The following is a 13,567-nucleotide window of genomic DNA, read 5'->3' on the forward strand; positions in this document are numbered from 1 at the left end:
AATATGTCGAAGAATGGTCTGAAACAAATGTTACGGGAAATAACAGTTTTCAATGGTGTTTCTTGACTTCATCGCAATTAAATTGGGCAGATATTGAAAATTGTGTTGAGTTTTTATCAAAAGAAATGCGTGATATTGAAATCGATGACAATTGTCTGTTTGAAGAAATTAGAAGACTGAATGTATATTTAAATTCTGATAAATTAGAACAATGGGAAAATCAACATGTTGAAATTGATAAAAGATGGGTGGAAATATTTAACCATTTCAAAAATGAACACATTCCATATGAAAATTTAGTTATTCTTGCTGAATTTACGTTGTGCTGCCCTGGAACTAATGCAGCAGTTGATAGAGATTTTTCAATTGGTAATGATTTTTGGACAAGTGAGAAATCAAGATTGAATGTTGATACTCTAGCTAAAAATTCAATATGAAGGATATTTCTTGCTCCGAAATTTCCAATATATTGTTAGAAAATGATATATTGACAAAAAATATTCATTCAATGGAAAAATACTCGTTTAATTAAATAATTTAAAGGGATGTAAGCATAATTAGTTTATTTTTGTTTAAAGTAATAAAATGTTTCATTTATTTACGTTGTACTTTTTTCTTAAAATTTTTCGTCCTCCTTTTCATTGTAAAAAAATTGGTCACGTTAGTATTGGCTATATCTCAACGTGATATTTATTATTATTTATTATTATTATTACCACACCAAGACCTCATGGAGTCAAAGACTCATCTCCCAGATGAGTCTTTGACTTATTTTATTATTATGATTATTACTTGACACCTCCAGAGTTTCTCAAACCTTCATTTATATATTGTAATTATGTCAATGCTATAATACATGTAGTTTTTTTTTATTTTTAATTTTATAAAATTATTTTAAAGTTTTATCTTCTTTTTAGCGATTTTTGAGGCTCTCCCCGTGATATTTTTTGTTGTTAACGATCAAGATTACAATTGCAAATAAACGATATGAGGACCAGGTGGAGTATCGGTTGCGATTCTTAGCCGCAGTTTGCAGTGCTGTGTTAGAAGTTAGCATAAATTTCTTAAGTATGTGTAAACTGTGTTAAGAAAATATTAGCTAATTTATGCGTAATTATATTGAAATTACGTTAGTTTTCGATTTTTATTACACGTAATTGCTTATTCATAGCGGTGCAAGGTGAAGTGCAGTTCATCCACGCGTATTCTGATGTACAGTTCAGTATAGTTAGTGTGATTGGTTTTATTTCATTTCGTTTATCTATGTGCAACGTCAGTCTTTTCCTGAAATAGCTTCCGCCACTCAGCTTTTGGCATAAGCTTATCCACAATCCTTCCTGCTATCCATTTTTTTTTTTTTTTTTTTCAAATTAACACTTAGTTTAGATGCTCATTGTTTACTGCATCTGGCGGATCTCTTCCTTCATCGTTCATTTGGAGTAACTTCCAACCAAAGTTTTTCCCTTCAAACTTGGAAGATTGCAGCACCATACTCCTTTCCAAAGTAACCTAACTATTCTTACTCTTTATTCATTTCTCATACTTCCATCTATGAAGAACATTTTATTGTAGTTTATTTTAAATTTAAATTATAATCAGTGGAAATTTGGGTCCAACATTAAAACCTGAAATGCCTATTGGTTGTAATTTCTTTAATATCAGCCCATTTAGTGTAGTATACTATATAGTATTCTACATGGTACAGTGGCATGCTGGAATATTCTGAGGAATGAGAATACCAGCTTTTGAAGATTATCATTATGTTATCAATTAATAACACAAATATATAATAACAAAATTCGTGAAATGATTATTATTTTGACATATACTGTATACCTTTCTTAAGGATTGGTTCACACTCCGTGGATGCTGCTACACCTGCTGCCATATTGTTGATTGAGTAATCTTTCATGTTTGAAATTGTTTCTTAGTAACACATTGTCCATCTGCCATTAGAATGCCAGATGGTCTTTAACATCCTCCCTGAGTCTCCCTTTTTTGTTTTTCTTTTCTTTTCTTCTGGATATACTGTTAATATTTCCTCTACTCTTTTGTAACTTTGACCATGGCTTTGCCTGTTTTCTTTTTCTGCAGACTATTCTTTGCCTACTCATTCGTGATTTTATATCTTTTAATACTATACTGATATTGAATCTTGCAGTCTTTATCTAAAACATGTATCCTTAATTTTGCTGGGAAAAAAAAAAAATATGGAAAATCTCCTTTGACATGAAGTTTGAATTTAATCTTCATCCCAGCTTAGTAAATAAGTAAATGCACACCTGTGAAATTATGCAAGGCTGCTATATTGTATTACAGTTTAAAATATTAAATATGCATTTAATATCACCGTTCATTTGATTAGTTGGTGTTGGTTGATTTACATTATGCCAAGGCCACTAAGACAATAAGACCATATTTTCTATAAATTGCTTGTGTTCTTAGATGGTTTGCATGATATGTAAGATGAAACAAATGAAATTTTGATGGTAAATCCCTTCCTGTTTTATTTTTGAAAACAGTTTACCTTTTTTAAAGTTTAAAATCTATTTGCTTTAAAGTAATTAAAAGAAAATTTAAAGATAAATTGAGAATCTGATTTTAAATTAGTAAATGCACACCTGGTTAGCAGAGTGTTAACATATTTGCTCCAACCAACAGGCTGCAGGTTTGAATCCTGCTGTGGGCATGAAAGAAAATTGCCAAATCTATAGTCTAACTGTATTGTATATGGACAAGAGGTTAAAGGAAAATAGAAATCTGTTGCCATGTTTCTTAGACCAGCTGGAGGTATAGTGTTTGGGAAAGACAGTGCAAGGGAGGCAATTCCAGAGGCAGGTGGAATGAAAGAGAAGGAAGCAAAGAAGGTTTAGTAGGTTTGAAACTCAACAATAAATGAATGTTGACTAGCAACTGCTTGTGCACTTACAGTTGCTCTTAACTTAGAAACGAAGAAGAAAATGGAAGAATGTTACCTACCAGTTCAGCTGTGTTGGCCTAGTTGGCTGGGTGGTTAGTGTATCTTGGTCTATGATTATGTAGAATTCTAGATTATGTAGAAATTAATAAATAATGGAAAAAACAACTTTATCCCACTCACAATACTCATGTACTGTGGGTTTATTGCCTTCCATGAGTGAGGATCACATAAAAAAGATAGAAATAGACTGTCTGTGAGAGTGAATACTGAGATCTTAAGAATAGATTTTTCTGTTTCAAATAAGGTTAATCTCCATCTTTTGGCTTAAGCATATTCTATCTATTTTCGTCAGTATTCCAAAGCCTGATTTTTTTTCTTTTTTTTTCCACATGCAATTTCTATTTTCTTGCTGCAGGATAACAACCTTACATCTACATATGGTAAAATTGGGTTAAAAAAAGTGAATGAAGCAGACATGAGGTTTATAAGTTAAAGATGCCAAGAAATTATATTCTTGGTTTTATCCTTTAAACAAGTGTTAGCAAAACAGACTTCACATCAATTGTCATAGCATTCCATAATGCAAGGCACACATCCTTACAGACATATATAATGCTATGCATTATGGGAAGGGCTGGTTTCATCTTTTATTGAGGTCTCATCAGTGGAAGCCAGACCCAGAAGAGATACCAAGGTTGAAGTAATGCAGAAGTCATATTTCCCATATATAAGTAGTTGAAAGGTGTCACATCTTATTACTAAAATACTCTAGATTAGAACTAGTTGTAGAAAATTTTTTCACTTGGCTATATTATAAGTTAAAGATGATTTCATCCTTTATCCAAATGTTAGCAAACAAAGTTTGCGCATCAACTAATTTCACGACTGACTTTAAGATTGGTTTTATCCTTTATCCAAGTTAGTTTGTGCATGAAGTAACTTCATGATTGGGCTACTTGTATATAGAGGTTAATGACTTCACATCAATTGCTTAGTATCCCATAAAGTGTCCCATAATACTGCTTTATTATTATTATATGGGCACCTCTATGGATGCCAAAGACTCGTTGCAAGAGACCCAATCTATCCACACAATCATACCTCTCCTTGAACCCATTAACAGGCAAAGCACTCACAACTGACCCTGGCAACCCATTCTGCTCATTCACAATTCTCCAAGCAAAACATATAGTCCACACACCCCTACTAACCACACCTTTATTCAACTTTCAGGGACAACTCCTTGTTCTGGTCCCTCTAGCCAAGTGCTGAAACATTTCCACTACATCTATCCTATAAAATCCTTTAAGTAATAACTTAAATGTTTCTATCATATCCCCTCTTTTTCTCTTATCAATCAACTTATGCAATCCACTCATACTTAATCTATTCTCATAGTGAACATTTCATAGGCTACTCGCCTCTAAATCTTCTCCACTGCTTCCTCATCCCCAAGAAATCCATGGAACCCGACTTGAGCAGAGTAATCCAGATGTGGGCTTATCAAGTCCTTATAAAGAGGAATAACAACCTCCTTATCTCTACTTGTTAATTTGTTCTTCAAGCCAAGAGATCCTCTGTAGCTCAGTCAGTATAGACAAAGCCCTTGGATTGGAAAGTCTTGGCTTCGATTCCGTCAGTGACATGAAGAACCTTTATCTGGTCTTATTTGACTAAAGGTGAGTTAGCCAGTCTCATACAGAGGTAGGGGATTTTTTTCGCCTGGAAATTCGAGAGTTTTTTGTCCCTTAGAACAGGCAAACCAGCCTATGAACATACAGGAATCTATAGTCATAAAATACATACTTAATCCCTGATTAGGAGGGCTCAACTTGTCCTAAGGGATGGTGGAAGAATTGGGGGGGGGGAACCTCATACAATATAAATAAATAAATAGCTATGTAATGTTATGGGTTATCTTAGCAATATGTCCTCTAAATTTTAGCTCTCTGTCTACTACCACTCCTAAATCTCTAGCTTCATGTATTTCCTAGAGTACAGTGCAGTCAATATAATATCGTACATGGCTTGTAATCTGTTTATCCCAAAATGCATAGCTGTACATTTATTCACATTAAACTGACACCCATTATCTTTTACCCATACTGACAGCCCTATTAAATTGTCCTGAAAGCTGTCCACATTGCTTTGATTGAATATTACTTTCCCTGATTTTGCATCATCAGCAAACAACTGAATATTCAAGGAAATAACCTGAATTTCTGGTTATTTCCTATATCATTTATGTACAAATTAAACAGTAATGATCACCTATTTTTGCCTCGATTCTGCCCTTCCATATATCACGTTTTGATCTGTCACTTAACCAGCGTCATATCCCTCCTCCCCATTTGTTCTAATTTGCATAACAGAGTTCCATGTTGTATTCTGTCAAATGCCTTTGCAAAATCATTGTGTAGTCATTTCCTTTATCCAACTCAGCTGTTTCTATATAATAAAAAGTTAGTAAATTACTAAGGCTTTACAGAGCCATGTTGACCTTTATACAATATCATATTTTTATTTACCTATTCATGAATTCTCTTTTTGACTAATTTTTCTAGTATTTTTTCCACCACTCCTGAGATACTGATTGGTCTATAATTTGCTACACTTATGCAAGGAAATTACTTTGCCCTCTTTCCTCTCCTTTGGAACTCTACTAGAGCTAAAGCTTAAACAGCTTAGTTAGAGGCATTGCCAGTTCCTTTGCACATTCTTGCAAAATCCTAAAATGCAAAACTTGTATATGGGAAATATTACATTATGAGGTACTAAGGCAATTGATGTGAAGTTATTAGTCTACCACCAAATCCAAAATCTCATTAATGAGGTTTTGGATTTGGTGATAGCTTCAGATGTATGTAATTGTGAATGAGATATCTACACTATTGGCTGGATCATAATGTGTTGAATTAAAAGGTGCTGGAAGGATTAGTGCAGAAAGAGAGATATATTTTAAATTGTAAGGTGGGTTATTATTAAAAACTGCATGGTCACCATACATGATCATTTGCAAAAGCAACAAATTAACAGAGTATGGAAATTAATTGCAACACATCTGAAACAAGCAATATACTTGTATATGCCAAGTTTTGAATAAGGTGGAAATGAAATGACTGAGGTGAAATTAGATATTTGTTTTGAAAAAAATTATGGAAGAGATATGAATGCAGTCACGAACTAGATGCCTGAGAAATACAAGGCTCAGGCTAAAAAAAAAAAAGTAGCAAGCATTGTAAAGAAAGTCACAATATGAGAGGAGATTGGCTAAAGAAAATCTCTATTGTGTCAATCAAGAGAAAGAATAACAGAAGGATGATGGTCGTTGTGGCAAAGTGAAACTACCAGAAGAGCTACCATAGTCATGGAGGTCACATGTGAGTATGCACATTGCACTTGGTTAAATATAGGAAGCACCGATATTAGGTTAGTTAGTAGCTCGTCGTAAGATGTAAAATTACCTTGCTGAAGGAAACCGTGATAATAACAACAACCTGATTGCTAACATCAACTGATGGATTGGACAAGAAAATTGAAAACCTGGAAATGCGATTTGAAAATAGTGACACTTTATTTAATGGTATGAATTCACAACACAGAATATTAGAAAATAATAATTATTTATTTCACTTATTTGCTAATATTTTGCTGGTATTATATCAGTTTGATATTAGCAAATAAATGAAATAATTATATTCTTATATTCTCTGTTGTGAATTAATACTGGTAAATGCACTGTCATGTACTGCCAACATTTAAGCCTTTTTACTCACTTGAAAATAGTGATTTGGAATGCATGATCATTAAATCTGAAAGAAAATAAACTAATCAAAAATTAATAATCAAATAAAAGAAATATTAAAATTGCACCATCTGAACCAGAAAGGAAAAGAAATGTAGAAAACAAAACTATGATAGCATAGGGTAAGTAAGGAAAAAAAAAGGGGTGAATGCAGAAGTAACAGTGATATGCCAGCATTATCATTTAAAATATAAAATAACATAATGGCATCGGAATTTTATCTATAATGTGATTATAGATAAAAGAAAATTCATTAATATTTATAGTCCTGAACAGTAGAAACAGAAATAAATGCATTTTATAAAGAATTACAAAAAAATTTAGATAAAACCAACAAAAAGATCATTATAGCTTGAGATTTCAATACACAAATTGGAATGAGATAATATCAGGAATATGGCTAAGATTTAACTAACCAGTTCAAAATAAAAATGGCATGAAATTATTTGTACAGACACTGAATTCAGAATAAATTGCATGTTCTACCAACATAAATAATGGAAAAATATCTTAGGAAACTTATATTTACCCATACATGAAAGATAGAAGAATGTGTGACACAGTGCCACATGTGGGAATCCAGGTGAGGATTGAAAAAGAAGAAATCAGTTGATATTTTTCTTGAATTGGGGATTGTTGTTGGGAAACACTTAATGATGAAAGTTGTTTATAGAGGACAGAAGTATATGGAATAAATCAGGAGGTGGGAGGGATGGAGCAATTACTGTGCAGTTAGAATGTTGCCTGCTTCACTTGTTTTAACAGGCCATGATTGGCTGCCAGTTTGCTAGTGTGGTGACCATGGAAGTATCTCTGGAAAAATAGAGCTGAAACAGTGCATCTGTGAGAATAGAAGTTGAAGTGAGTTGAGGAAGGGGTCATCTGTGAGCAGTGCTCTCATCTGAACATCATCAAGAATTTTTAGGGAGGTTTTAGATGCACCATCCAAAATGTGAACAGTATTCTAAGGATGGGTGGATTTGGGATTTGTATGAAGTTAATAGTTATTATGAAGTTAGGTGAAAGTAGCATCTTGAGCATAAGATAATGCCAATTTTTTAGAGATGGGGAGCTATTGATGTGATGTATTTATGCTAGGAGAGGTGAAAATAAATGTCATTCCAAGGGAGAAGATGATCCTGTCTGGTGATTTATATTACCAAGAGTAAGGGGATGCCATCTGAGATCTCTTGTGAGAGAGAGAGAGAGGCAAGACTGCATTTTGGTGGCATTGAAGATGACAAGTTATCCTTGCCTCACTGAATGATGGTATAGAAATCAGTATTTAAGGTATTGTTTCTGAGCACTACATGATTTGTTGAAAGATAATTAGGCTATAATTTCCTTTGGGTCATTCATCTCGATATCCAAAACGTACCATATAAGACAATTTCTTACCTTTCGATAATTACAATGCAACACATAAAAATTGGCGCTCATAATGCATTTTTTTTTTAAAAATCCATTTCAAAAATCGGACCAACGGACGGTGCGTTAACATGGAAGCAACCAGATGTGAGACCAAGTTGACGTTGCCATGACGTGAAGCTCTGCTGGCGTCTCAGCGACGACAACTGCCCGGCGATAGCTTTTAGCGGTGATGTGCAGCCTCAGCTAAGGCTCTAAATAGAGCCTTATTCACCAACAATAACTGCCCAGCGATAGCTTTTAGCGGTTCCCATCTCTCGTACGGGAACTTGTGCCAGATCATTGATTAGGTTAGGTTAGTGTTGGTTAAGGTGGATTTGTTTGGTCGGTTGGGTTGGGTTCGGTTAGGTTGGTTTGGTTAGTTTAGGGTAGGTTTTGTTTTGTTTGGTTAGGTACCAGTGAGATACTTTCCTCCTCCTAACCTAACCTAATTGAGTTTATAGCAATTAAGACCTAGCTATATATCGGCTGCATTTCTTCTTATTCCAGATGCTTCTCGTCATCTAAAGATCGTGCATCACAATGACGTCTATATATGTCACTTCCGTTTCTTCTTCCTTCCAGTCACGTGACTTCAAGTTGAGAAGCGATACGAGGTGCCTCTTCACGAGTGTCGTGGAATGACTTAAAGGAAATAAGACCCAATAATTAATACCATATTCCTGGTATTATCTCATTCCAATTTGTGCATTTAAATCTCAGGCTATAATGATGTGTATTATCATCAGCTAAGCTAGATAGGATTTGAGAGTAGATCATTGATGTGTAAGAAAAAGAGGTGATATTGTAGAGTGTAGACAATAGAACAGAATCCGAAGGCACCATCTACATTGGGGGAGAAGAGATCAATTAACTGCATTCAAAACATGCAAAAGATATCAGCCATGTAGTATATGCTTACTAGTTCTTGTGTCTGTCACAACTGAGTGTTGACAGGAGAATGCACTATTAGAGTTCAGAGGAAGAATGTATTGGATAGTTTCTCTAACTGAAAATTAAATCATTTAATCTGTATTTAAAAAAAACAATAACCAAGATTGCAATCCAAGAACATTTGGACTACATTACATTTTTAGGATCTGATAAGTCTTGCCTTGCTTTCCATGCCATAGACACTAGACTTCTTTGGAACCAGACTGAGATTCTTCATTCCATCAGATTTGAATATGATTGTTTGTTACTCGAACTGCGAAACCTTTTGTCATCGTCCAAACCTTAACAACTCTGATTGTATATCAAAGTTCTGGGAAGTGATTGCTCTTAACCTAATTTTTATTATTTTTTTGAAATATTGATTAGGTTATTTAATTTTTAGTTACAGAAACTATCCAACATTTTTTTAACTCCTAGTACACTCCTATCAACTCAGCTCTGACTGAGACATCAAAAGATGTGAATCACGTGATTCATATCTTTTGATTGATGTTTTGAATGTAGTTAACTGATCTTTTCTCTCCCTAATGATATCCATGTCACACTGGATGACATATATGGGAATTATGTGACATGAACATCACTAACAATAAATTCTATATTTTTCTACACGTGTAGAAAAATGTCAGTGTTTAACAACAGTCTGAGTTATACTAACTATCAAACTATCAACCATCAGTGGAGTTGGTTGATAGTTTGATAGTTGGCTTTTATCTCATTCTTTTAGGCTAGGTTGGGTTGAATATATGCTTCTGTAGAAAGCTTTTGGTATTGAAATTACATGTTTATACATAATTAATGATTTTAATAAAATAAACAAATATAACCCTACAAGTTTTGTAAGCCATTAGACTTATGTCAGGGGGCTAGTAAAAATTATATACAAAAAATACTAGAAACAATTAATTGTACTTACTAGATGTTTATCAGAACTTCACAATTGGTACATACAAATAAGCAACTAGAATAAAAAATGTTAAATTAATTACTGTATACATGGAACAGTGCTAGTTGTTTCTCTCACATTCTGTTGCTTGGTGCATGATATACATCCTAGATCCTCTGTAGTTAGATTTTTAATGAAGGCAAACCAAACTTGGTGTAGGATTAAGGCTGCCTTGGTTTTTGTTATATTGTGTGGGGATTTTTTAGCATTTCAGAGACTTCCTTGAACTTTCTTATTAAACAATTATGATCAATATAAGGCATTTTTGTTTGTTGCTAAACTACTTAATGGCTTGTGTTAATTGTATGTGATATCACGCTTGATTTATGCTGTCTTCTTCTTTTCTTGATGTCGAAAATATCATCAATGTAATGTAACCAATTGTTTTGTTCTTGTGATCAATTATTCGTCTTGAAATATGAATAAAAGTGTTTTCCATACAGTGGTTGAATAGTGTGACTGTGTCTGGTGGGAAAAGGCTTAGAAGTAGATTCACTGTCATCCCTAAGTGCATTGGTGAATGCACTTAGGGATGCATCTAATGAAAGCAGATTGCATCTAAACTAGTTAGGATGTCTCAATCTTTTACCTTTTCAGTAAAATGTAAGCTATAGTTGGCTGCAACGGAATATCTTTTTTGTGTATTTTTAATGCTCCATAAATTCTTGGGATTAAAAAAAAAAAAAAACTTCGATTATGTTACATTGATGTTTTTGTTGTTTGGTCAGGAACAGTGGATGATAATTCATTTTAAACTTTATCTGAACAGTTTAAATCCAAACATAAAATTCACTATTGGACCGGAAGATTGCAAAAAATTACTGTTCCTTGATATCCTTGAAGTAAATGAAGAAGAAAGAAAGATTGACTTTTTCCAGTATATAGAAAACCTACTGCAATTGGAAGATTTTTACATTCTGCTTCACATCATCATCCATTACAAAATATGATTAAAACATTATGAGATGGGACATACATTATGTCCAGCATATCAATTAACAGGAATAAAGAACTTTGTTACGTGAGGCATAACCTCACCCTCAGTGGTTATGAACCCATGGTGATCAACAAAATTCTTAATACACGTCTGCTACCTTACATCAAGAATGTTACAAAGTGGCAAAATTGTTCCATGTGTACAACATTAAAGTGACTTTTTTTTTTTACCATTACATAAAATTTTCTTATATCTACTAAATCCTCCATGTCATTTCATGAAAAAACCAGGCATTTGAGATTTATTGCTCTTGTGGCATTTGTTATGTAGGCCATATGGGGAGATCTGCAAGTCTGAACATGTAAAAGACATTGAGAAAATAAGAAAGTAATATCTAATATCTATAATTGTTTCTAGTCTTTTTTTTTTGTGTATGTGTGTGTGTGTGTAACTTTTGCTAGTACTTTTGACAACTTACGAAACTTATAGGATTATATTTGTTTTATGAAACTTATTACTTATCCATGAACATGTGGTCTCAATTCCAGTACTTTTCTACAGAACCGCTAAAAACCACAGAACGTTATCAGTATATGATTATTAAATATGACTTTCATACTGTCAGGTAGATGCTTTCCCTACAGGGAGCACATCCAGTCTCAAGTTCATTGCATGACCTTTGCATTTATGGTTAAGGTAGCAAAGAGAGAGGGAGGGAGGGAGGGTGTTTAGGACACATAGAATATAAGATTGGGTTTGATATACATAGGATTTTCTATGAAGGTTTATAAAAGGTAAGTCTTACTTTAGGATTTTGGTGCTTGCTTTATATAAAATGACCGATGCTGGAATAAGAGAGATGCATAGTATATGGTGATTATGTTGGATTTTGTGAAGGCATTTGATAGTGTCACATGCTGATCCAAGTTGAGAAAGATGGTAATATATAGGACATTAGCTCTGTGATAGATTCCTGCAAGTTGTATTTGAGGGTAGTGTCCCAGAAAAAAGAAGGAAAGTAATCAGTGCATGCTGTTGGGTTTTGTTCTTTGGCCATTACAGTTTAGTTTATTTGTTAGTGATAAAATTCAGGTGGTTATATAGGAGGTAGTCAGTTACTTGATGCAGAGTAAAGAAAAGTTGTAAGAAATTTCTTCAGGAAATTTGAATAAACTGGTAGCTTGGATTAATGAGTAAGGTTGCAGAGTTTTGCATGTCAGACTGTATGACTATACTACTGTAATGCATTGTTGAAACTGTGCTTCAGGAGGTAGATGAGTTTGATGTTTTGGGGGGGATGATGGCCAACCTGAAGCTTAGTAGGCATGTTGCACAACTTGTATACTACAGCATATTGCTGTTATTACAAGGAGAATATGGATAAGTAGAGATAATGAGGTATTTGTACAACTGTATAAGTTTTTGACTATTAGACCATATTTATTGTGCAAAGATGATCACTTGGTTTCTGCACTGATAAGGAACTGGCAAGGATCTACATACATGCTAAGGCAGTATCAGAACTATGGAATGTTGATTATAAGGAAAGACTGAGGGAATGTAAATTGTAGAGCATAATGAATAAACAGAGAAGACCTTCAAGGGATCACTTTAGGGTCAAAGTCAGATAATTGGAGAAGACCTCTATGTAACTTGTAAGGAATGCAGAGAACTGACATGGGCTTCTGAACTAATATAATCCACGCCTTCATATGGTGCACCCCTGTTATTATGTATCTACTAAATACTGAATGAAAGGATACGCTGGCAATTTGTGTTCTGTATTGGTTTAAACCAGAAGTAGCATGATGAAATTTCATGCCAGCTGGGAAATTGTCTGGTTAAACAAGACTGTGTTTTTGTCATGGAAGCAGAATGAACAGTGAAAAGTCAGCTGCTGGAAGAAACTCATTGTCAGCAGAATTGAATATATGCACCACCAACATTAAGTATCAGTAGAAAAAAAGTTGAACTGGTAGAATAATGAGATAAGTACCATGAAGAAGACTAAAATAGGTGAGATCATGCTAAATAATAAATGTGAGATGTTCAGGTAGCATAACCAGGGAAAAGGAACAGCAATGAACTAGGCAGTTTAAAGTAGAGTTATTAAAGAAGGCAGCTGACATAAAGAAAACAGAAAGCTGGTCTTTATTGGAGATCTAAACAGCAGGATAGAAAACGAATCTCATCATATAGAAATATTTTGGGAACATTTAGAGGAAAGGGCAGAGCTAATAATGATGGTAAGTGCTGTCTGGATTTCTGTTCAGAATACAGAGTAGTCATCAATCGCTAATACCATGTTAGGCGTAAACAAATTTGCACAGAGAAAACACACAAGAATAGTCTTATTGACTATATTATCATTGACAGTGACATCTTCACATTGGTTCAGGATAAAAGCATACAGAGCAGTGGCAGCTCGTAGTGGTGGAGCTGCAATACTACCGGCCTAAACTGCATATAAATCATGCATTACCCCCACTACGTTATCCCCACTGGGTAGCAGTTTGGTGCTGTCTGCATTGAATGCAGCTCCAGCGTTTCAATATACTAGCCAGTACTGATACCAGCGCATATCAGTACTGGCACATT

The 13,567-nt window shown here is 34.1% G+C and overlaps 1 protein-coding gene across 3 annotated transcripts in view; it reads left to right on the forward strand.

The window, feature by feature from the left end:
- Positions 1–974: 974 nt before the first annotated feature.
- Positions 975–13,567, forward strand: part of Sod2 (superoxide dismutase 2) — a 54,900-nt gene continuing 42,307 nt past the window's right edge. Inside the window, exon 1 of one of the 3 annotated variants that reach the window (XM_090409437.1) lies at positions 975–1,068. The gene's annotated coding sequence lies outside the window, so the exon portion shown is untranslated. Of the gene's footprint in view, positions 1,069–1,304; positions 1,505–1,616; positions 2,490–13,567 lie in introns of those variants that run through there. The other 2 variants (XM_090409438.1, XM_090409439.1) reach the window with 2 other exon arrangements.

This window comes from Typopeltis vanoorti, chromosome 19 (genome assembly GCF_054136105.1).
Source record: "Typopeltis vanoorti isolate ZY-2024b chromosome 19, IOZ_Tvanoo_1.0, whole genome shotgun sequence".
Taxonomy (NCBI): Eukaryota; Metazoa; Arthropoda; class Arachnida; order Uropygi; family Thelyphonidae; genus Typopeltis; species Typopeltis vanoorti.